The sequence below is a fragment of the Pristis pectinata genome, chromosome 19, assembly GCF_009764475.1.
Source record: "Pristis pectinata isolate sPriPec2 chromosome 19, sPriPec2.1.pri, whole genome shotgun sequence".
Classification (NCBI taxonomy): Eukaryota; Metazoa; Chordata; class Chondrichthyes; order Rhinopristiformes; family Pristidae; genus Pristis; species Pristis pectinata.
In genome coordinates this window covers 32,845,111-32,868,439 of record NC_067423.1, presented here as the reverse complement: position 1 = coordinate 32,868,439, position 23,329 = coordinate 32,845,111, and the positions used below count along the sequence as shown (strand labels likewise).

The window sequence follows — 23,329 nt, the reverse complement described above, 5'->3', positions numbered from 1 at the left end:
GTTAGCTCACTCCAACATAGAATTGCCAAGCTATGGGTGTCAGTTCATTCACCTCAACCATGGAAGCTTTAGATGAGGCCAAGGACTTTTACTCCAGCCTTGGGAGTAAAATGGAGATAAAATGATCCTATTGCTCAAATTCAATTCCAGGGCAGGAAGGGAGCCAACCGTGTGGCAAAGTGTGATCAGAAAAGGAGTAGGGGAGACCAATGCAATGAGGTCCTTCCCTTCACGAATCGATTGGAGCATGGCCTCACCATAACAAACACCCTATTTCATCAGAGAGACAAATCACAAGACTTCATGGCCCCATCACTGGTACAAGTGGCACCTGTTATTTTAGTTCATTGTCCGAGCAAGGGACCCAAAAATGTCCTCATCACTTCCAGAATGACAGCTGGTCTGACCTTATCCACTCCATAATCTTCATCAACCTAATCTCAAAACATCATTGTCAACAGAAACACCAGCCCAAGAAGATCAATGTCAAAGCTTTCAAGGACCCCACAATGCTGCTTTTCTCAGATAGATGTTTGTAAACAACCAGTCAGTTTCCAGTCTACTGGAGCTGCAAAGTGTCCACAGTTTACGTGCGGCTTTAATCTCACCATAATCGGCACCTGTGAGGAGATTTTAGCTTCTCTTTCAAGAAGAACCAGGACAGGTTTGTTAAGAATGACCAGGACATCAGGGAGCTAATTAACCACAAACATAAGGCATTCCTGGATTGGGAGCCCCATCCTTTCTCAAGGGAAAAGAAACAGCTTCACAGCAACTGAAGGCAGAGATCCAGCAGAAAACCTAGGATCTAAAGGGAAGGTGAAGGATGGGGAGGGTGCAGGAGGCTCAGCAACTCACTGGCAGCTATGGCTTGCATGGGATCTTCAGCACTGTAAAAGCCACCTGCAACCCCAACACCTCTCCCCAGCTCACTGAGAGCCAGGAATGGGGAGGGAGTTGGAATACCTTCCTGAAATTCGGCAAGGTGGTACAGCGTACATGACATCGTGAGTCCTGGGAGCTGAAATGCCGAGTCCTGCACGACTTCTACAGAGTGGTCCAGCTAGTGGAAACATTGTTGAGCATACCATTGATCTTCTTTAGTCATAGGAATTCATTGCTACATGTTGCTGATGTGTGCTTAGGTTGTGTGCCAGAGTCAAGAACCATGTCATTACTGAATAGCTCTTGTGCCTTACTAACCCCGATTAGTGTCTCAAATGTAAGTAGTTCAGTACACTATTGCAGGCTAAAGTCATCAGAGAATACCTGGAATGCCCAGGCCACAGTGAGATCCTATTGGCTTTGAACAGTTGTACCTCTTTACCAGAAGTCCTTGTCGGGTTTCAGCCAGGCTGGTGGAATGGGAGCACAACTTCAGATGGCAGGAATCTGTGAGGATGATCACCAGCACTCAGCCAAATGGGGGGTGGGATGGAGGGGTGGGTGTGTGGGGGATTAGCATTCCTCAGGGAGCAATTCTGCTACCTGAACCTCAGCATTGAACATACCTCAATCAGGCTGAATGCTCAGAAATATCCCAACTACTCCAGCCATAGATCTGTCCTAAGTACAGGTTGAGTGACTGACAAGGTTACCCTGACCAAGTCTTTAATCCTTGGCCTCAAATCAGAGTCAATCCCTCTGGATATCTAACAGTTCTTTCCCTTAGCCAAGCTCTGCTGCGATGGTCTTTGGCTTTACTGATGTCCTAAAGAGTGCATTTTAATTTGTGTACCCTCATGTTTTCCAAAGGTTCTACCACATTCCTTACTTTAGTAAATATGCAGATGAAAAGCTTATTAAATTCTACTGATCAAACCTCTCTGAACCATCAGTGAATGAAACATGTGTATCATTTGTATTAAAAAAAGCAACCATGAGGAACCTCAGGTCACTTTATATAAGGAAAAGTGTAAATTAATGGAATTAATAAATCATGTTTCCAGTATAACTTTAAAAAAACATGTCATATTTAATGACAAGAGACCAGTTTGTTTTAGTCAAAGAGAGATTCATGCCGCTATAGTTGTCATAATTAATAGTTAATTCAGCTGTTGCTATTCAATTAAAATTCTGTAAATATTACTTGGACATTGTGCAGTGGTGCTAATTACTGAATTGCTTCTTTATCCCATGGGTAACAGATTATACTCTGTGGTGATTGTTCAATAAAATTACTCAGGATGGCATGGCATAATTTTTTTGTTGGGTTCATTTGAAATGAAAACAAAAGAAGAAAAGCTAAATTGCAAACCGAAATGAGGTTGTACAATCAGAAATATCCCTGTTCTGTTGGTGGTCTCCACCTCTCCTTATCATGGGCCAGAGATCTCTGAATTCAAGCCTGGGGAACAGGTGGGCAGTGGTTGGCTGCTCTGCCATTATGACATCAAAAATTGCAAGAAATGCACGTAATTGTACAATTAACACCGACAAAAGCTGATTGGCTGGTCATTCATCTTATTGCTGAATGTGGGATACTACGACCAAAAACAAAATAGGCTACCATATTTGCCTATATCTCAAATAACTTCATTAGTAGGAATTTACTTGGAGCTTCTTCCAATTGACCAATCAACTTTGGCAGAAATTAATCTTCCTGCAGAGTTATGGCACCAGTTAAAGAAAGAAAGAATTCTATCTGTGTAGCATCTTGTATGCTTCAGGACATCTTCAAGTACTGTGCAACCATTGAAGTATTATTGAAGTGTAGCCATTCCTGTAATGTAAAAAACAGAACAACCCAATTTGTATTCAGCAAGTGCCCACCAACAGCAATGGTGATAATAACCAGAGAATCTGTTTTAGAAATATTGAGTTGAGGTATACCTGCTGTTCTTCAGAACTGTGTTTTGCGTTTTTTCAAATCCACCTGAGTTGAATATTGTTTTAATATCTCACCCAAAAGTCAGCAGTTTCAGCGTAACAGTAGATCCTCTGTACACCATTGGATGGCCAGCCTAGATATCTGTGCTCGTCTGGAATCAACTTTTGAGTGATGAGCAACAATTCTCCCTTTGACTCACAGCTAACAATCAGAGGACTTTCTGAGAAGAATAACTCCCTCTGTGTGATGGCACCATTTGCAACATTTTTGTTGTAGCACTCCATGAATCCCTTGTTACTAAATCCAAGATTTATAGCCTACACCAGGAACAGGCAATAACAGGAAAAGTGATAGGATTAAATGCAAGAGATGAGACTGGATCAAGCCATGGCAGAGATGGTAGAGACATCAATGGCTGAAGTGAAGAACAGTAAAGATCATTTCTTGTTATCTATCCTGAGCAGGAAGATGTTACAGGGATATGTTCTTTATATCAGAAGGACTTGAAGGTACCGAAAAAATGAGGTGGAGGATTTGAATCATTCAGATAATGATTGAGAATACAGTGAGAGAACACTGAGAACACACACATCATTCTGACAGCACTACAATATTGATGTTTGTAAGCCGACTGAACAACTGATTTGAGAGGTCAGTATCTATAGCAATGATCCAGTTATGATGCCCTCCTTGCATATGATGAAGAAGTACGTCTGTCCGGAGCCCAAAGCACACAATCTCATCCACTGGGCTAATTTTATCAGAATAAATTAATATTGGAAAGGCCAATATTGGAAGTATTATTCATACACATATTAAGTTATTACTTTGTAATCTCCCTTTTACTTTGTCTGTTAAAATGGCAGAAATTTTAGCTGGCACAAAATTATAAGTTACTGATTCTGTAATGGGCTAGAGTTTGTTGGCCCAAAACATAACTGGTAGCTGAAGAGGTCCAGGGAAGTAAAAGAACTGTCTTCGTATGTGGTCAATGGAGAGAAATGTAGTCAGAACAAATGTACTTTCTTCACCATTGATTGAATGTGATTTAATGGACCCAGCTGGAATTTTATCCAGGGCCATTGACGAAACCATGAGGAATCAGGACAAAGAATTTCTTTGCTCAATTTTTATGGTGAGGTGAGCAAGCACAGGTGAACAGATGTCACTTGTTTCCATAAGGAACACTTGGCAGCTGTGTTAAATTTAATGAATTGTTTTACATTGTGATTATGAAATGCAAACCTAGTGCTTTGGAACCTGACGCTGATGAGCCAATTCTTAAATGCTGTAACATTCACTATTGTCAGCGGCTGCATAGGTCCTCAGCAGGTATGAGCTCAATGTGATTGGCATGATCACGTGGACCTGTGGACTTATGGAGCTCAGCTCAAACAAACGTCATAGCCTGAAATCTTGGCACCATTACACCATCCTTAACATCCTAAATTAGGATGATCACTTTCTTCAATAGAGTTTTATTTCTCAATTAAATGTGCATTTGTTGAAAATGTTTTAATATTTTTAAATGTATGACCCAGAAAACCTTTCAGTCTAATCTTTCAATCATCTTCAGCCAATTCACTCCCTCTACATATTATTGGCTTTAAGAATACAGATGAAGATCATTAAAGAACATTAAACATTAAGATTAGCTAAGAATTGTTATGATTCTATTTAAAAAGAATGTTTATTTGAAAAATTTAAATCAATTATTTGTGAGAATTGTTTGGTTTCCCTGGTGATGACTTCCACATAAACATTAGCTTGCACGGTAAAGTATAATGGTAGCACAGCAATTAAATGACCAGACTTGTAACTTAAAGGCTTCATCTAATTATCTGGGGTCCTGAATTTAAATCCCAGCGTAACTGATAAAATCTGGAATGTAAAAAAAAAGTCATTATTAATGAAAACCACAAAACTATGAGGTTATTGCTAAAAATTCATCTGGTTCACTAATGCTTTGGGGGAAGGAAATTCTTACCCATTCTGGTTTATGTGAGGCTCCAATGTGAGGCTCCACACTTATCAATGTGCTTGACTCTGAAGTGGCCAAGCAAACCATTCTGTGCAAGGGCAATAAGGAATGGGCAATAAATGTTTGTCTTCCCAGTGATTTCCTGATCCTGAAAAATGAATAAATAAAAATAATGAGCAGGAAGGACACCTTTGTAATTAATCATTACTCATAAGCTCTTCGGAAAACAAAGCTGCACACCCATCTGATCTCTGTCCTCTGCTGGAATTTGCTTGTGTCTCATTGCCAGGCTTGGCTGTGAAATTCTTTCTCCCACCCACGCCCATGCTTGAATGCTGACACTCACTGGAAAAGGCATGGCTGTGTTTTGTCCATCAAACTAAACCCTAGTAATGGATGAGCAAACTGGAAGGAAAATAATGCAGCTACAGTACAAAGCACTGAATTAAAAATTCTCAACGCATGCTGGAGGTTTTCAGTTAACTTTTTTATTAACTAATAATACTGATTACGACTCTGAAATAATATATTTTCCATCAGTATACAAGAGTTTATTGGTGGTACCAGAAAGCCAACGTACGGCACAGCACATACAGAGATGAGCTTACACGTTCTACTCCTAATCTGCAAGACATAAATTTTATACATTGCCATTGAATCAGTATTTGTTTTATCTTTGATCATTTTTGAGTAACTCAGCCTTTATTACTTATTGTAATTAATTATTAATTTTGCATAATACATTACCGAGTTTGAAAAAGATGTTATACAATAATATTTGTCATAGTATTGATATTGATCCATGTATTACATACATTGTAATATAGAATATTTGCATATTTAAGTACAGTACAGAATGGTGTACAAATTAACACACAACTTACAAACAAGAATTTTCCATCAGTATATTTATCTGTATGTATTTATGGATGTAAGATGAAAGTTCACTTGGGCCCATTGTGTGTGTCCAGTCAAACACTGATCTGATACAGATTGCACTGAAACATGTGTAATAACACATTTACATTCATAATCAAATTAAAAAGAAAGGATTCAGTAGAAATTCTTTCATGGAAGAGTGGACATAATAGTATATTACAATAATTATACCTGACCTCCTTTCATTACTTTAAAGAAAGAGTTTACACAATGTAGCAGCTCTTACTGTATACCACAGTTAATTACGGTATATTGCAGTCTATTACAGTATGCCACAGCATGTTACTATATATTGCAGCCTGTTACTGTATATATTATGTTGTTGTAAACAACTGTCTCATATTGGAGTCTATTAGTAAAATCACAATCTTTTACTGTGCACTATAGTGTCTTAATATGAATGGTCTGTTATTATACATTACTGTCTAACCATATGTCAGTCTGTAGTCATATTGCCATAACTGCTGCTGTATATGGGTATGTTACTGTGTGTCATGATTTGTCACTGAAAATCACAATATTTTGCTGTATACCATAGATAATATGATTTACTACATATTGGAACTGCTTGGGGTTGCTGTACACCTTTCAATCAGCTATTTGATTACTAGATACTTTAGTTATTATGAATAATGTATACAAAAGTCAATTCCTGTATACTTTGATACTGTTTATAATAGCAACTGATTATCTAGGGTAAGGTTGATACATCATAGAGCAACACTACCCCAAGCTACAGTTTCTTTCTTAGAACAAACTTCTCCCATTGTGAAAGATTGTTTCCAAACTGTAGCATCTCAGCTACAGAAACCCCTTGATATTACAAATTTATAAATGGGATAGTGGGATATATGATTGATCTTTTGTGGCTCTATTTGACCTTCCTAATTGTAGAGTTCTATCAATAGATTTTACAACTCCTTTTTTAATGACAAGATTACTTTTCGGAACCAATCTGATATCTCACCATTTATTTTAAAAACACTAATAGAATCTTCAGCATTTCCATTGGCATGTCCTTTTGGTGAGGCATCAAATTGAGTACCTTTTTGCCCTCATAAGTGGATATAACAAATAGCGTGCCTCATGAATTATACCAATGTCTTGACCGAAATGTATTCCCTTAAAAAAAATAATTATCTGGTCATTATCTTATTGTTGTTTTGGGAGCTTCCTCTGTACCAACTGGCTGTCATGGTTCCAAAATTTCAGCAAGAACTGTATTTCAAAAATACTTGATGATTTTAAGGTACTTCTGGACATCTTGAAGATGTGAATGGCATTATACAAATACCTCTCTCTTGCATCCTTCCTTCCTTTATTTCTTCTTTACCACCCAGGTGTATTCCACTCAGTTGTGAAGGCATTAAAAGACATCGCTTGTTACAATTCGGGCCCACCTTCCCAACAGTGGCAACACTAATTATTATTCATAGGAAGCCCGTTAACACAGTTAATAGGGGTGGTAGAAGTGTCTGTTGTAAAGTTGTGCTCAATCAATTAGATGTATTTTCCTTTGATCATTGCATTTGGAATGAAACTTTTTGTTTTTTTTCATTTCCTTTTATTTTGCCTTTTCATTCTCCACTCTACTGATTCTTTCAGGGATCAATGGTTGATGCTCCAGTTTAAGGAAGCTTACTGGATCTTTCATTTCTCTATCCGTCAGTTGGTCTCCATTGAATGCTTTACTTTGATTACATGAATTTGCTCTTCACTGAGCTATTAATTACATGCAATCTTAAGTTACTGTCTTGCAAAGCCCCTGTACTCCAATGAATACAAGTTGGAGTACAGGAACATTGCATATAGATCTGGAAACCTGTTATAAGAAGGGTATAAGAATCATGAAATGATGAAGTCAAAATTCACAGAATGAAGACAAAAATGAGGAATGCATGGAAAATTGTCTTGTTTTCACTGAACCAGAAAGGTTAAGGCAGAGACCAATACATTTTCAAAATTTTGGAAAACTTTGAATTAGTAAATATGCAAGATTGCATCCACAGGTAGATGAATCAGTAACATGTCACTGGTTAGAAAAATGGAAGTTATTTTCACTCAGAGAATTACTTATACACAAAGATTTGGTGGAGAGCAGAATACTCTATCTCCAATGATAACTGAGGCAGATAAAGTGTCATTTAAATATTTGATAAATATGTGAAATATGAATATAAAATATGATGAAACATTTAGATTAGAATAGGTGGTTGGGGTTTTTGCTACTTGCTCAACATCCTTTCATTACTTTAAATGAAAGGAAAATAATGGACCAACAAGCACAGAGGTGAGAACTGCAGCTTGAATATGTGCGCTGTTATTTTTCTGCTCTTGTGCTAACTAATCTTTTACTACTTTCCCAATCATTTTTCAAACATTTAATTTTTCTCTTTGTCCTGTAGTGATTGAAACATACAATTTTTACCTCTGTGGTGTATTACTTTAGTACTCTGGGCACTAAATCACTTCCAATGTAAGACGTGATGTACCCGCTCACATATGAAGTAGGCAGAGGGGACAGATTGTGATGTCAATTAGCCTAGAATGTTGAATTGATGCCAGCACTGCCAAACTGTAGCTCAGCTCTCCAGTTAGCACCTTCCCAAACTGTGCACTGCTGAGTATTTGTTCAGCAGCCTGAAGGACGCCCTGACTCGTTCCGTGTAAAAGATCATCAACTGCTTCTGGAGTAATTGGTTTGATAAGTGTTTGCTTCGACCTAAAATGCTTCAAAGTTGCCTGAAGAGTATAGATAGTGGTGTCCTTGTGCCCTGACGTGACTTTAGCTACTGAAACTACCCAATTGTTTCTAGACGTTGGTGCATTAGTAGGCATATCCTGACAGTACAAAGTGACAAGAAGAAAATTTAGAGGGCAAACAGGAAAGAACAAGCTGCTAGAAGAAGAAATGGGGAGACAAGAAGAGGGCCATATCTGACCAGATCTTCATGGACCAATTGTCCTTCTTGAACCACAATAAGAGATCCAGTGAAGTTTGCCATTCAGTGTTACATATGGGAGATTAATCGGACTTCCCACTCAAAGGCAGCTTCAATCACTCTTGCAGACCACAGCAGACAAAGCACAAATAACTTGACAAGGTCTGCTGGCTTCCCCATAGTGCAGTCTGCTGTTGATGGCCAATGTTACACTACAGGTGCTGCATGTCAACTTTATAACAAAAGAAAGGGATCCCATTCTGTTAACGTCCAGTTGGTGTGTGATCATTACAGTACAGTACAATGTGCAGGTTGATACCTACCAGCATTCATAATGGCTTTATTCTGTGGTTGCTTGCTATTCCATTTGAGTCATGGGTGCAAGCTGTGAGGTGGCTCATGAGCGCTTTTCTGATGAGTAGAAAGTGACTAGTGTGTTTACCACACCATTGGGAGAATGGCCGGAGGGAAGGGGCTGAACAGACATTTTGAACAAGGGAGGAAGAGTTCTCATCATAAGATCTTATCTGCTAATGGTGTTCTATTACCTGAAACTCTGTGAGAAGCAGAATGCAAGGTGGTCTACCATATGCTTCCCACCTGGCCAGAATGAAGGTTCAGTGCCAACAACCAGCCTTAAACCAAGCAGCTGCAGAGCAGCAGGAGGAGGATGTGAAGAGGAGGAAGACCCTTTTTCCCAGGGTTGAAATGTCTACTGCACTTAAGGTGAGAAGGGGTAAGTTCAGAGATGTGCGGGGCAAGTTTTTACACATAGAGTGGTGGGTGTCAGGGGTGGTGGTGGAGGCAGTTACAAGTGAGGCATTTAAAAGGCTCTTAGATAGGCACATGGATGTGCAGAGAATGGAGGGATATGCACATTGTGCAGGCAGAAGGGAGTAATTGAGTTAGGTATTTAATGACTAGTGTAATTAGGTTGGCACGACATTGTGGGCCGAAGGGCCTGTTCCTGTGCTGTATTGTTCTATGTTCTATGAGTACGTGAGAGCAGACAACCTAGAGAGCCTTGTTCAGGCCAGAATGTCCACAAACAATTTATCTGACCGTGATTCCAGTAACTGCAACCCCAAATTCCCATTCACCAACAGCCCCATGTCTTACCTTCCCTCTGTTGTTAACCATCGCAGCTTTTGCTTGGCCATGAAACCAAAATGAGAGTTAACTATCAAAGGATGATAAGTTGCACAGAAACATTCGAAACATACCTGTGTATTCCTTTAGTGCCTGTCTTCTGTGTGCCTTTACTTGGCCTGGCAGTACCAGAAAGCCAGCCCTAGCAGCAGCAACATGGCAAGTGGAAGCCGACCATCTCTTTGCAAAGGAGACTGCAGATGGCCTTGGAAAACAATTTCAAGTATCGCTAGGGCTGGCAAGCTTGGGTTCAGACTGCTCTTTCTCCTTATGAACAACAGCGTTCTAGGATGGTTGGTTGACAGGTCACAGCACAGCTGCCTGAGTGCAGCAAAGCTTGGATCACAAATCCATCCAGAGAGAAGACAGCAGATTCATGCCCCTTGGCACAATAGACACTCCCTAGAGTAGTGCCTCAGAAATCCTTGTATTCTGTTGTGGTAGCCATTAAGCTCCTTTGAGCACAGCCCATTAATGCAGCAATTTGAGCTTGCACTGTATGTCAAGATCTGAGATTGTATAACAGAATTCGGGTAGCTTCTGCTTAAGCTGCAATGGAACAACATCAGATACTAAGTTATGGTTGAATCCATAAGTATGCCAGTGGCGTTGTTTACTTCTTCCTTGCTGAAGAGGATGGGCTTCAAGTTCTGCACAAGGCTTTGTGCTGCACTCCCACACACTTCTTGCCATTGGCATTCTGGCATTTCATTCTGCAGACCCATCAGCCTATTCCTTAGTGTGTCTCAGCAAAATCCTCCCTTGAGACCTCTGCATCACCTCACTTCCTGGGGAGCTGGTCTCGGAGGTATGCTTTCACCCTGCTCTGGCTGAAGGTCATTCATGCCTGGAGAATCACCCCATGAAGATCCCAGCTCAAAGCTAACCTTTAAATCATATGTGGTATTAATATTCAAGCTGGAGGCTGGGAGTGTTTAATGGAATGCCACTCGTGCCTTCACCCTAGTTGCCTTTCTACTCTTCTACCACTGCCTGGCCAGATTGAAATTCTTGGCTAATGGAAAAGGATAAGACACAAGGGTAGGACTGCATGAAGAGAGAAGCAGGGGTGGGTGGGGGGGGTGGGGGCTGGTGTGGAAGGTAGTAGAAGGTGTATGCTTACCCCATCTGCTCCTTGCAAGGTGAGAAGATGAGGGTGAAATGGGATGTGAGTAGGATTGGGTATGAGGATTCCATCACCTTCTATATTTTCATTCCCATCGCTGGCCCCAGACTCAGTAATGACTGCTCCTGATATGGTGAGCACTTCACTGAGAAGATGATGCAGCCACACCTGTTCCCCACTGGTTAGCTGGTACTGCTTGAGATTATGCTCAACATTGTTCTGCAAAAGCAAGAAAGGAAATGTGTTAGTGAATGTCATGAGATGCATTAACATTGATGCATCTGTCATGGGTGAATTACTGGCAGAGTGTGCAATTTGTGAGATGTGAGTTTGAGGCTTGCAGCTGTGCTACAAATGTGAGGGCACAGTCGGGCATATTCATTTTAGCTATAATCCTTCTTGGTAAGATTTTTGGTATGTGAGTGCTGGTGGTACAGCTGGTGGAATTTGGCATTTAGGTACATTCACTGACCTTGACTCTATATGTGAGGTTATTTAACTTCTTGGGGCCCTGCATCCCGGCCCTCAAAGCTTGACATCTAGCATTTACCTCCCTTGCTATCCACGGTCACTGCCTTCTGTATGGTTGCCCCTATGGTCACAGGAATCACTTCATCGTCTCCACTTTTTACTTCATGGGGCAAGGCCTCAGGCACAGAAGAGGAAAGGCATGGAGCCCATGTTGTGTCTTTTAATGTCTCTTAATTCAGAATGTATTCCAATGGGCCTACCAGCATGTGGTCCAGCCACAGTGCTCCTCCTCTTTAAGAGCACAGACCAGCTTTACATAGTGTATCTAGCTGTAAAGGAAGGGAGCTATTCACTAAACTGGGCCCCTATTGAGTCAAAAAATCAATGACCAGTGCAATATGGTGTAGTGTGCCGCCTGCATTGGAATCAATTCACAGAGCTTGATTACACACCAAAAGGCATCATATTCAAATGCATGGTGCATCCCAAACAAGGTGGATGAATTCATGACACAAATAGTCATACACAGGTGTGATCTAATTCCCATTGCAGAACCGTAGTTCCAGACTGACCAAAGCCAGGAACGAAGCATCCCTGTGTATTTGACATTTAGAAAGGACAGGTACAAAGGAAAGGGGTGGCAGTGTTAACATAGAAATGGCATCACTACAATAGTTAGAAGGGAACCTGGCTCAGCAGATCATGGTACAGAAGTAGAATCAGTCTGGGTGGAGCTAAGAAGCAGCAGGGAGCAGGTAACATTGGTGGGAGTTTATAGATTTCCAAAGAATGTAGAGCATGGTAGAAGTGAAGACATTAGAGGTGTGTGTAACAGGAATAAAACAGTAATCATGGGTGATTTTAATTTACGTATCGAATACACAAATTAGTACTAATATTGTAGAGGATGAACTCAATGTGGACCAATGTACAAGGTATGTATTTCCAGATCAGTGTAGTGAGAAACTGACCAGGTAACAGGTTATTTTAAGTCTAGTACAGTCCAACAAGGAAGGGTTAATTAATAACCTTGTTGAAAAAAGGCTTTCAGGAAAGATTTACATAATATGATTAAACTTTATACGTCTGAAAGGTAGGTAGTTCAGTCTGAAATCAGAGATTACAATCTAAGCAAGGAAACATTGCCCATGGTAGATTGGGGAATTACTGTACATTAAAGGGTATGGCAGTGGACAGGCAATGGCTAGCTTTTAAATAAACAATACATAATTTGCAACAAATATACATTCCTTTCATGTACAAGTACACAACAGGAAGACCATTCCAATCACGAATTGCAGGAGAAAGTAAAGATAGTATTAAAACTAATGAAAAGGCTTATGAAGTTGCCATAAATAGCAGCAAGCCTGAGAATTTGGAAATAATTAGAATTCAGTAAAGATCATCGAGAAATTAATAGGAGAAACAGAATATGTGTGAAATAGTGAGAAACATAACTGCAGTCTGTAAAAGTTTATACAAGGCTGTAGTAAGGAAAAGACTAGCAAATATTGACAACAACCTTTCCCTCAATATCAACGAAAGAGCTGGTCATTGATTTCAGGAAAGGGGGCGATGTATATTCACCTGTCTACATCAACAGTGCTGAGGTTGAGAGGGTTGAGAGCTTCAAGTTCCTGGGAGTGAACATCACCAACAGCCTGTCCTGGTCAAATCATGTAGATGCCACGGCCAAGAAAGCTCACCAGCACCTCTTACTTCCTCAGGAGGCTAAAGAAATTCGGTTTGTTCCCTTTGACTCTCACCAACTTTTACCGATGCACCAGAGAAAGCATCCTATCTGGATGTATCATGGCTTGGTATGGTAACTGCTCTGCCCAGGACCGCAAGAAACTGCAGAGAGTTGTGGACACAGCCCAGTACATCACAGACACCAGCCTTCCCTCCTTGGACTCTGTCTTTACCTCTTGCTGTCTTGGTGAAGCAGCCAGCATAATCAAAGACCCCACCCATCCAGGTCATTCTCTCTTCTCCCCTCTTCCATCAGGCAGAGGATACAAGAGCCTGAAGGCATGTACCACTAGACTTAAGGACAGCTTCTACCCCACTATGGTAAGACTATTGAACGTTTCCCTTATACGATGAGATGGACTATGACCTCACGATCTATCTTGTTGTGACCTTGCACCTTATTGCACTGCACTTTCTCTGTAGCTGTGACACTTTACTCTGTACTGTTATTGTTTTTACCTGTACTACATTAATGCATTCTGTACCAACCCAATGTAACTGCACTGTGTAATGAATTGACCTGTACGATCAGTATGCAAGACAAGTTTTTCACTGTACCCTTGGTACAAGTGACAATAATATACCAATAGCAAATATGGGTCCTTTCAGAAAGAGATGGGAGAATTTGCAATAGGAATTAGGAATTGGCAGTGGATTAGTCAAAAACTTTGTATCTATCTGAATGGAAGAAAACACAAAGAAACTCCTAGAAATACTGGAGAACAAAAGGTCTGGTGAAAATGCAGAAGTAAGAGAAATAAGTATTAGTAGAAAAATGACTAGCAGAGACATTAATGAATCTGTGGCAAAAAGATGAGCTGCTGGAGGAACTCAGCAGGTCAGGTAGCATCTGTGGAGGAAATGGACAGTCAACGTTTCCAGTTGAGACCCTTCATCTGGACCTGAAACGTTGACTGTCCATTTCCTCTGCAAATGGTGCCTGACCCGCTGAGTTCTCCAGCAGTTTGTTTTTTGCTCCATGTTACGGCATCTGCAGTCTCCTGTGTCTCTGTCTTAATGAATCTGACAACTGATAAATTCCACAGATCTGATGATCTACATCTCAATCTTGAAAGTGGTGGTTAAGGAGATGATGGGTGCTCTGGTTATCATCTTCCTAAATTCTATAGGCTCTGAAATGGTTCCTGTAGATTAGAGGGAAGGAAATGTGACCACACTATTTAAGAAAGGGGAGAGGGAAAACAGGGAACTACTGACCAGTTAGCCTGACATAAGGTCACACACAGGTTTCTGATCAAAGTTAGAGCACATGAAATTGGGGGTAATGTACCTGAATGGACAGAGAGTCAGTTAACAGATAAAAAACAAAGAATAGTCTTCGTCAGTTTGACAAACTGGGGCTGGTAGAGTACTACAGGGATCAGTGTTTGGGGACCCAACTACTCACAATCTAATCAGCAGTTTGGTTGAGGGGACCAAATGTAACATTTCTACATTTCTGGTGACATGAAACTAATTGGAAATGCAAGTAGTGATGACAATGCAAACAGGCTTCAAGGGGATACAGGCAAGCAAAACAAGTAGGCCGCAACAGGGCAAATGGAGTACAATGTAGTAAAATGCAAGGTCATCCACTTTGGTGGTAAAAGCAGAAATGTGGAGTATTGTTTTAATGGGTGAAAGATTGGGAGATGTGACTGCTCAAAGGGACCTAAGTGGTTTGAGATAAATCACTGAAAGCCAACATGCAGGTCCAGCAGATAATTAGGAAGACATATGGTGTGTTGGCTTTATTACAAGATTTGAATCCAAGATCTCTTATTACAACTATGTAGGGTCTTGGTGAGATCTGTTCTAGAGTATTGTATAGTGATTTACTGTTGTTACCTAAAAAAAGCATATGCTTGCTATGAGGGAGTGCTGTGATGATTCACCCAATTGGTTCCTGGTTTGGTGGGTGCGTCATATGGTGAGAGCTTGAGTAGGCTAGGTCTTCATTCTCTGAAGTTTAGAAGAATGAGAGATGAAACATACAAAATTCCTCAAGGGTTGACAGGATAAATACAGCGAGGATATTTCCCATAGTTAAGGAATTGAGAACTAGGGGTCACAGTCTCAAAATAAGGGTTGACTATTTAAGATTGAAACGAGGGGAATGTTTTCACCCAGATGGTGATGAATCTTTGGAATTCACTGCCCCAGAGGCTGTGGAGGCTCAATTGTTGATTGCATTTTTAGATATTGAAGGAATTTAGGGACAGGGCAGGAAAATCACCCATGGCCTAGATGCAAAGCAGGATAGGGCTGAGGGGATGAATGGCCTACTTCTGCTCCTACGTTTTATCTTCTTATCACAATCCCCATGGCTGTTTTTAAGGACTACCAAATTTCACCCATGACGTTCAACTGGTAGAGAATTTCTCGCTCTAACTATCCCCTTGAATTATTCTTATAATTAATTTAAGTACATATCTTCTCATTACTGTCACTGACTAATGGATACAACCTTATCATAAACATAGATAATTTAGAGCGTCTCTGCAATTAATCAGACATTTTTCAGACCTGTTCTCCACTCTCTTCAACTGTAACAACTTATTCTTTGTAATATTCTAGTGAATATATGTTATATTTATTTCTTTTACACCTCCTACTGTGGAGGACCCAAAACAATATGCAATAGTCCAACAGTTCCCAAGGTCTTGTACAATTTCATCTTGTACAATTTCAAAACAGCTCCTTTAATGATCACTCTCCCTTTCTCAGGAGTCCACTCCTGATCTCATTCCCCTTTAAATGCTACTGGCATCGCACCAGCCCATAATTCTTTGGTAGTTATCTGCCTGAAAACCAATAGTGAATGCTCACAGTTTACCAACCTCATTTAAATGAACTATTAGGCTTGATATTAGCCAGGCTGGAGCAACCCAATTTTTAGCTATACACTGAATTTTCTTTATTTACCTAAACTGATAATTCTTAAACCATGCCCCAACCTTTAGAAATATTTACTAATCATCTTTTAATTCTCAAAGTATTAATTAATTTTTTGCTTCATTAGCAACTTGATAGTATACCAACTACTGATGAGAGACAAGATGGTAGGGATCTGATCACAGTGCTCTTCAAAGTAAGCAGATTGCACTATACAGTAGGTCTGAAGGGTGGTCAATAGAATATGTTCAATTGACCTCTTCAGTAAACATGCCAGGATTTCATTAGTCCATGGTTTGTGCCATGCTAAACAATGATAATGACATGATGTATCAAACTAATCCATGTTACAAAACAAATCCTGAATAACAGAACTATTTCCTCATAAACATCTGCTTGCCCATTGATTCGAAAACTGCATCTAAAGAGCAAAGATGTCTCTCATCGATAGCTTCAAATTTTGTATATCACCCATTGATTTTGCATTGCTGCAGCATGTCTCTATTTAAAATCTGACTTTGTTACATTCGTTCTTTCATAAATTCCTCAAATGAAAATATAAAAAAACATCAAAAAAGCAAAGAGGTAACATGCAGTTAAAGATTTCAGATTTAAACACAATGAACTATCAGGGTCAAGGGAATCCTGGGAGGTGAGGCACTTCTGCAAAGGGCAGAAGGAAATCTTCAGGAAAACTAGATTTATCTTGTTCGTCTGCTCCCTCTGCTGCATTGATATGATCTCAAAGATGTTCAGTATCCACTGAACCTAGGCTCAGAGAATATTCGTGTAAAAGAAGAAACAAAGAATAAAAAAATCATGGGTATTTTAAAGGCTTTGACAGAAATCAAATCCATAAATTGAACGTTAATGATTGTAATATTATTCTAATATTTCTTAATCAAGTAGAAAACAGATTTACACAATTAATCTTGCAATAAATATATTCATAACTAAATATTCTGCTTTTCATTTCTTTCAAAGGTGTTAGTAATTAATAAATGAGTTAAATTGTATTTTTATTTAATGTCATTATTATTGGGAAGCTGGAGCTAGATAATCCTAAATTTTAAAAAAAATTGGTGAACCAAAGACAGAAAAATTGTTTTTGCAATATTTAGTAATCTTGCTTCAGTGTTTTAAAAAGTTGTTATACTTCTCCCTTTTTGAGATTTGGTTTTCTATTTTAACTCTTAGTAGGGATTTCATGAATGGTTAATTGAGATACACGATGTTCACATGTAAATTGTACCAAGGGATCAGACTAGCCCTCTCTCTTTTGCTGGGTTAGACAAAGTTGGAACCAAATTAAAAGACCAGGAAAGTCGAATCCCTGAAAAATTGAACTGTAACCTGGAGCATTAACCTATTTTTCCTTTTAGACACTACCTATAATTTTCACAATACAAAAAGTTTAATTGCTGGTTGAAGGTAATTTTGAATAGCCAGTATGTAGTATTAGTCGTATGAGGGGTTCACCATATATATGCTGTGTTTGATATAGAGAACAATAGGTTTGTGGTCTGCATCTTGTCCAGCAATGTTGTGAGGTGAAGTTTATGTAAGCACCCTGAGAGGACAGATATGGATATTAAATAGCATGTTTAATGAAGATGAATGACCACTAGGATGAGGTAAGAGGTGAGTGGCAACTGGGAAACTGAGACCCGTATTCAATCAGCAAATATGGAGATGTATTCAATAATGATTCAAAAGACCACAAGACATAGGAACAGAATTAGGCCATTCGGCCCATCGAGTCTGCTCTGTCATTTGATCATGGCTGATTTATTTTTCCCTCTCAACCCTATTCTCCAGCCTTCTCCCATAATCTTCGACACCCTTACTAATCAAGAACCTATCAACCTCCGCTTTAAATATACCCAATAACTTGGCCTCCACAGCCACCTGTGGCAATGAATTCCACAGATTCACCACCTTCTGTCTAAAGAAATTCTTCCTCATCTCTGTTCTAAAGGGATGTCCTTCTATTCTGAGGCTGTGCCCTCTGGTTCTAGACTCTCCCACTACTGGAAACCTCTTCTCCGCTTTCAATATTCGGTAGGTTTCAATGAGATCCCCCCTCATCCTTCTAAACTCCAGCGAGTACAGGCCCAGAGCCATCAAACGTTCCTCAAACATTAACCTTTTCATCCCTAGGATCATTCTTGTAAACCTCCTCTGGATCTTCTCCAATGCCAGCACATCCTTCCTTAAATATGGGGCCAAAAACTGCTCACAGTATTCCAAATGTGGTCTGACCAATGCCTTATAAAGCCTCAGCATTACATCCTTGCTTTTATATTCCAGTCCTCTTGAAATGAATGCGAACATTGCATTTGCCTTCCTTACTGCCGATTCAACCTGCGAGTTAACCTTCAGGGAATCCTGCACTAGGACTCCCAAGTCCCTTTGCACCACCGATTTCTGAATTTGCTCCCCATTTAGCCTGTCACCCCAGAATTCAACAACCCTAAAGGTCTATGCCAAAAACACAATTAACATCTTAATTATTATCCCACTTTGATATGGAGGGATGGGGAACCGGTTGGCATACATGTTTTTTCTATAAGAAAAAACTTCATAAGCTGAATTTTAAGACCTTATACCTTTTTGTAAACAGACCTGAGTCCTCTTAAAATAGGGTCGACATTACTTACCATTCCACTCTTACTGGCATTCTGCTGCCTCCACTTATACGAACGTACTATTGATGGCATTCTAATCTTAAACCCATTTTAGGAATAAATTGAATGGAATGTGCAATGTGCAAACTCCACTCCAGAGGGGCCAAAAGATACATTTTGCTTTGATTTTGAGTCTGGAAGGAGTAGGTTGTTTCTCACCCAGGCTTCACCCATACAGACCTACCTTCATCTGGCTAAGGTGGCAGAGTCAGTGGGTTGATCTGTGATCTCAGTTTTTGCCCTGCAGCCCTCTGGCTCAGTGCTAATGAAGCCTAGCCCTTGGAATAGATGAGGCCTGCCAATGAGACAGTCATGCAAAATCTACTCAGATGACAGAGAAAATCTACACTCTGGGATCTGATTTGCCTTTTACCAACTTCCAAAGAGCCTGCTCAAAACACAGATCATTCTCCTGAAAACACAACAGTTAGCACATTACAACCACAAATATAATAGTGATATGTAGGTATTAGTATTGCAGGTACAAGAATGTAAGGTTGTGTACTAAATACTGCCACATTAAAGAAGATTCAGAATAGCTGTTTGTATTGTATGTTTTTCAAGACAACTGGTGACAAGAAACACAGGGACAAGGAAAAATAAGTGTTATTATTCAATAATGTACAAACTGAACATTTGAGATAGAAGGCCCTTCTTTCATGTGCTAAATTTAGGTCCCTCTTTCTTGCTAATTTTTCACAATGGTTTCTCTCCATATTCTTTTAAAATCTTCAAGTAATTATCCTGTGCGACTTTGAATATTGTAATCAAATTGGCATTGAGCATCACTTGTGGCAAGACACTCAACATTCTGGTAATGTTGCAAGGTTTCTTCTAATCCCTGCTTTTTATATACCCAGTACTTATATTGGGATCATGACCTCTCCTCTGTGATTTGTATTTTATAACCAAGATGTTGTTGGTCATTTTGTAGTAACCTCTGGTTCCTGAGGCATAGATGTTGAGGTATTTATAGAGGTTTCCAAAATCCTTCACCATACAAGAACACATAATAATGTCAAAAATGTATTGGCACATAAATAAAAGAAAAATGAGTGAATACATCAAACTGAGGTAGATGTCTTTAATTACAGTGATACAATGATCTGACAAAAGTGCATTGATAATTTGCAAACAAGATGCATTAATCCTTTACCAACAAATCATAGCATGTTAAAATGCAACTGAATTTCTGACTGAAACATTTACCACCATCACCCTGAACAGGTCTTCCAAAGAAATTGAAATCTATGTAACTAAAACCCTATAACTTTTATAATTAATATATCACTAGTAAACTCAATCATTTGATATAAAACATATATAATATATACAAAAATAGATATTTGAACAATTCACCCACAAGATTAAACCCACAGTATCAGAACAGTATTTACTGTCCACAATTGATGATAGACCCCACAAGTTAAATTTTAGTTAGGATAATTGCAGCCAGATAAAAGCTTTAGTATTTTCAATGGTTGAAATGATATGTAATAGGCATATTGTGTGATTGGGATAGTAAGAACATCCATATAAATTTATTTCCTTGTAATGTACAAGTCCTCCACATTTTGTGTAAAATTAAATTAAAATCAAAAGAAACGATCTTTAAAAGGCAAAAAACAATTATCAAAATCTGAACACATACATTTTAAAATGGTGCATGAATTTTAGCTCCAGAAATAGGATTGGGGTTCTGTCTTAACATAGTAGCAGATACACGCGTGTGGGATCCACTTTTTCCAATGTGTTTATGTACCTGTTTTTTTTCTTCCAATTCTACTCTTGTGGTTCAGCCTTTACTCAACATGTTTGGACACATTGATTCAGAATTAGTTATTTCATCCTGGGTCATGCAGCAGGTGATTCGATCAGCTGGTGTACAGAAGGGATCATGTACCAAATCATTTTCTTCCTATAAACCAGAAGAGAATACATAAACTTTATGTTATACTGCAATACAACAGTACAGGTTAGAGTACTCTTGACCAAGATAAACCCATCCTACCACTCATTTAACTTGCTAAAATATGACACAAGAAAAGCAAGTACCTGTGAAGGAAAAGGTTGGTGTAGCATAAATAACTTGGGATTGAACAAAATTGATCAAAAACTTCCCATGCAAGGAACTGACAGGCCATCACTGGACAACCCATCTGCTAAACATGCAATAGTAATGGAAATAAAATCACAAAATAATGGCAGAAGACTTCAGAAGGTCAAAATAACAGACCAGCAATGTGTTTAAAGCTGTATTGTTACAGTCACTGCACCAATTATTGGGAACTTCTGCATGAAGCTGAAACCAAAGGCCTTCAGCCCACTGGCACTAGCTACTCTGACATGAGCAACAACTTTCATTTGCATAATAACTATTACGGGAATTATAGTACAAGTGGTATCCAAAATTTTCAAATACGAAGAATACCGTTTCTTATGCACCTGAAGTTGCGGTTTACTCCTTCCCACAAAATTTACAAATCTTCCCTTTTCTTGCAATAAATCCTGCTTCATATCAGAAACTTTGCATCCAAAAGATAATGGAGGAGAGGTTCATCAACTGCCCGTTCTTTCTGCAGCTTTTGCTCCATTAAAGTATTTTTTAAAATAAGTCAAATAAACATATTGTCTTAAGAACAAAGGTGGCTGATTTCTTTATTATTGCTGCAGCTTGCTGATACAGAACTCTGAAATTTTACATCTTTGCTGTCAATTTCCACTCAGCATTGACTTTCACATGGTCCAACTCTCCACATGTGCTGCCTCCATGCTGTCACAGACATTCCCTTTGCTCTCTGCACTCCTGCCCCTTCTCTAACTTTTCCTTGTTCTGATGAAAGGTCATTGACCTAAAACAGTAACTCTTTTTCTCTTTAGAGATGCTGCAATGCATGTTGTGTACATCCAGCAATTTCCCGTTTTTTTGAGATTTCCAGCATCTGCTGTGTTTTCTCTCCCAACTTCCTCCCAGTGGAGGCACGACAGTGATGGCAGTGCAGGGGTCATTCTGTGTGATTCTTGTGTCAAGACCCGAAAGAGCGGGTGAGTTACTTTCTACAGGGCAGCTCACTCCATTGTATTCCAGTGACAGCTCAAGCTCTACCCTCGTGCAGCAATTATACTCAAAATCTTGACAAATATCCCAATCTTGAGAAATTACACTAGTTTTTTTTAATGAGGCAAAGAAGACCTCCGTAAAAAGAAAGACTTGAAAGACTACAGGGTGCCTTTCACAAGGGCAGCAGAAGCCCAGAGGCCAGGAGCGGGTGCCTGAACCAGGAGCCAGAGGCCTCAGAAAGGTATTGGCAGCTGCAGCAAAAAACAAAGATGGCAGCAATGGAAATGGAAGTCACCAGCTCCATCACTGACTGCACCTTTGCCCAGTTCACTAATCTCTTTGAGTGAGTACCCTGCTTTATGTGCTGTACTGTCAAACAGACTTTAAATACCATTGGCAATATTTATTTGGGTAGGAAAACCTTAACTTTCAAAAATAGGTTTGTGCTTCAAAAAATTTACCATCTAGGATCAGCTTGAACCTTTACACCAAGGCCCTGTGCACCAACAAGGCCTCCTGCACTGTAAAATGCCCATATGGGTGTCGGCAAAGCAAGCCACCCCCACAAAATTAATTTGCTTGTGTGCGCTGTTTTTTTTCTAAATCTCATCTAATCCACATTGCAAAAAGGTCATTGCCTTGTGCTGATGACAAAAAAAACCACTTACACTCAATTTGCATCCAAACAGGTAGAGCAATAATTGTCTGAGTTGTATTTCTTTATGTGAAAAGGCTATTACTTCTTCTCAACTAATGTTATGGTGTTCAGGTAGTGAATATGAAAAAGACACATTTTTTTCAACTTGTGGGGTAGACAATGAACATCTGGCATGTCTATAAATGAGTAATGGCTAAAATGATTGTATCTTAGTCCCAGCTTGTATCTGCAGTTTCACAATGAGGATAACCGGTCAGAATATGCTCAGTTGGTGAGACTTGGGACTTGGTAAATAGACGTTGATCAAAATGTGAGACAGAGAAGGTGTGGTGCCCCCTACAGGGAATCTGTGATCTGTGTGAACAAGGCAAGCGGCTGATTACAATTGGGTTGATGATCTGTTGATGACCAGTGTAGAGCCTGAAGTGGGGAGGAGGACATTTCCTCCAGGAACTTTGTGCACAAGAGAGCCTCCAAAATGCACAAGACAGAATCTTCACTTGAAGCTTCGGCTTAACCTGCATTTATCACAAAAGGACACGTACTGGGAATGGCAGCTCAGCAGATTTTTAAAGGGCTGTTTCCCACTTAAGTTACCTGCTAGCACTCACTAAAGTTGTTCCAAACCATTTTGATGGATAACATGCGAGTTAACACCTGCTCCTAACATCAATTAGCAAATTGGGTGTTAACATGTCATTGGTGAAAATGTTGAGTGCTACTTGAAGAAATATCACGTTTTACTACTTGATTGCAGCTAGAGGTTTGAAAGTTAATTTTGAAATGCATTGGGAGATCCTCAGGGATAATTCATCCAGAACTGAACACTCAAGCAACA

General features: G+C 39.5%; 1 protein-coding gene across 2 annotated transcripts in view; it reads right to left on the bottom strand.

Annotated features, from left to right (window-relative positions):
- Positions 1-19,757: 19,757 nt before the first annotated feature.
- Positions 19,758-23,329, bottom strand: part of LOC127580417 (potassium voltage-gated channel subfamily A member 3-like) — a 62,210-nt gene continuing 58,638 nt past the window's right edge. For both annotated transcript variants that reach the window (XR_007957820.1, XR_007957819.1), the window contains exon 5: positions 19,758-20,690. The gene's annotated coding sequence lies outside the window, so the exon portion shown is untranslated. The remainder of the gene's footprint in view (positions 20,691-23,329) is intronic.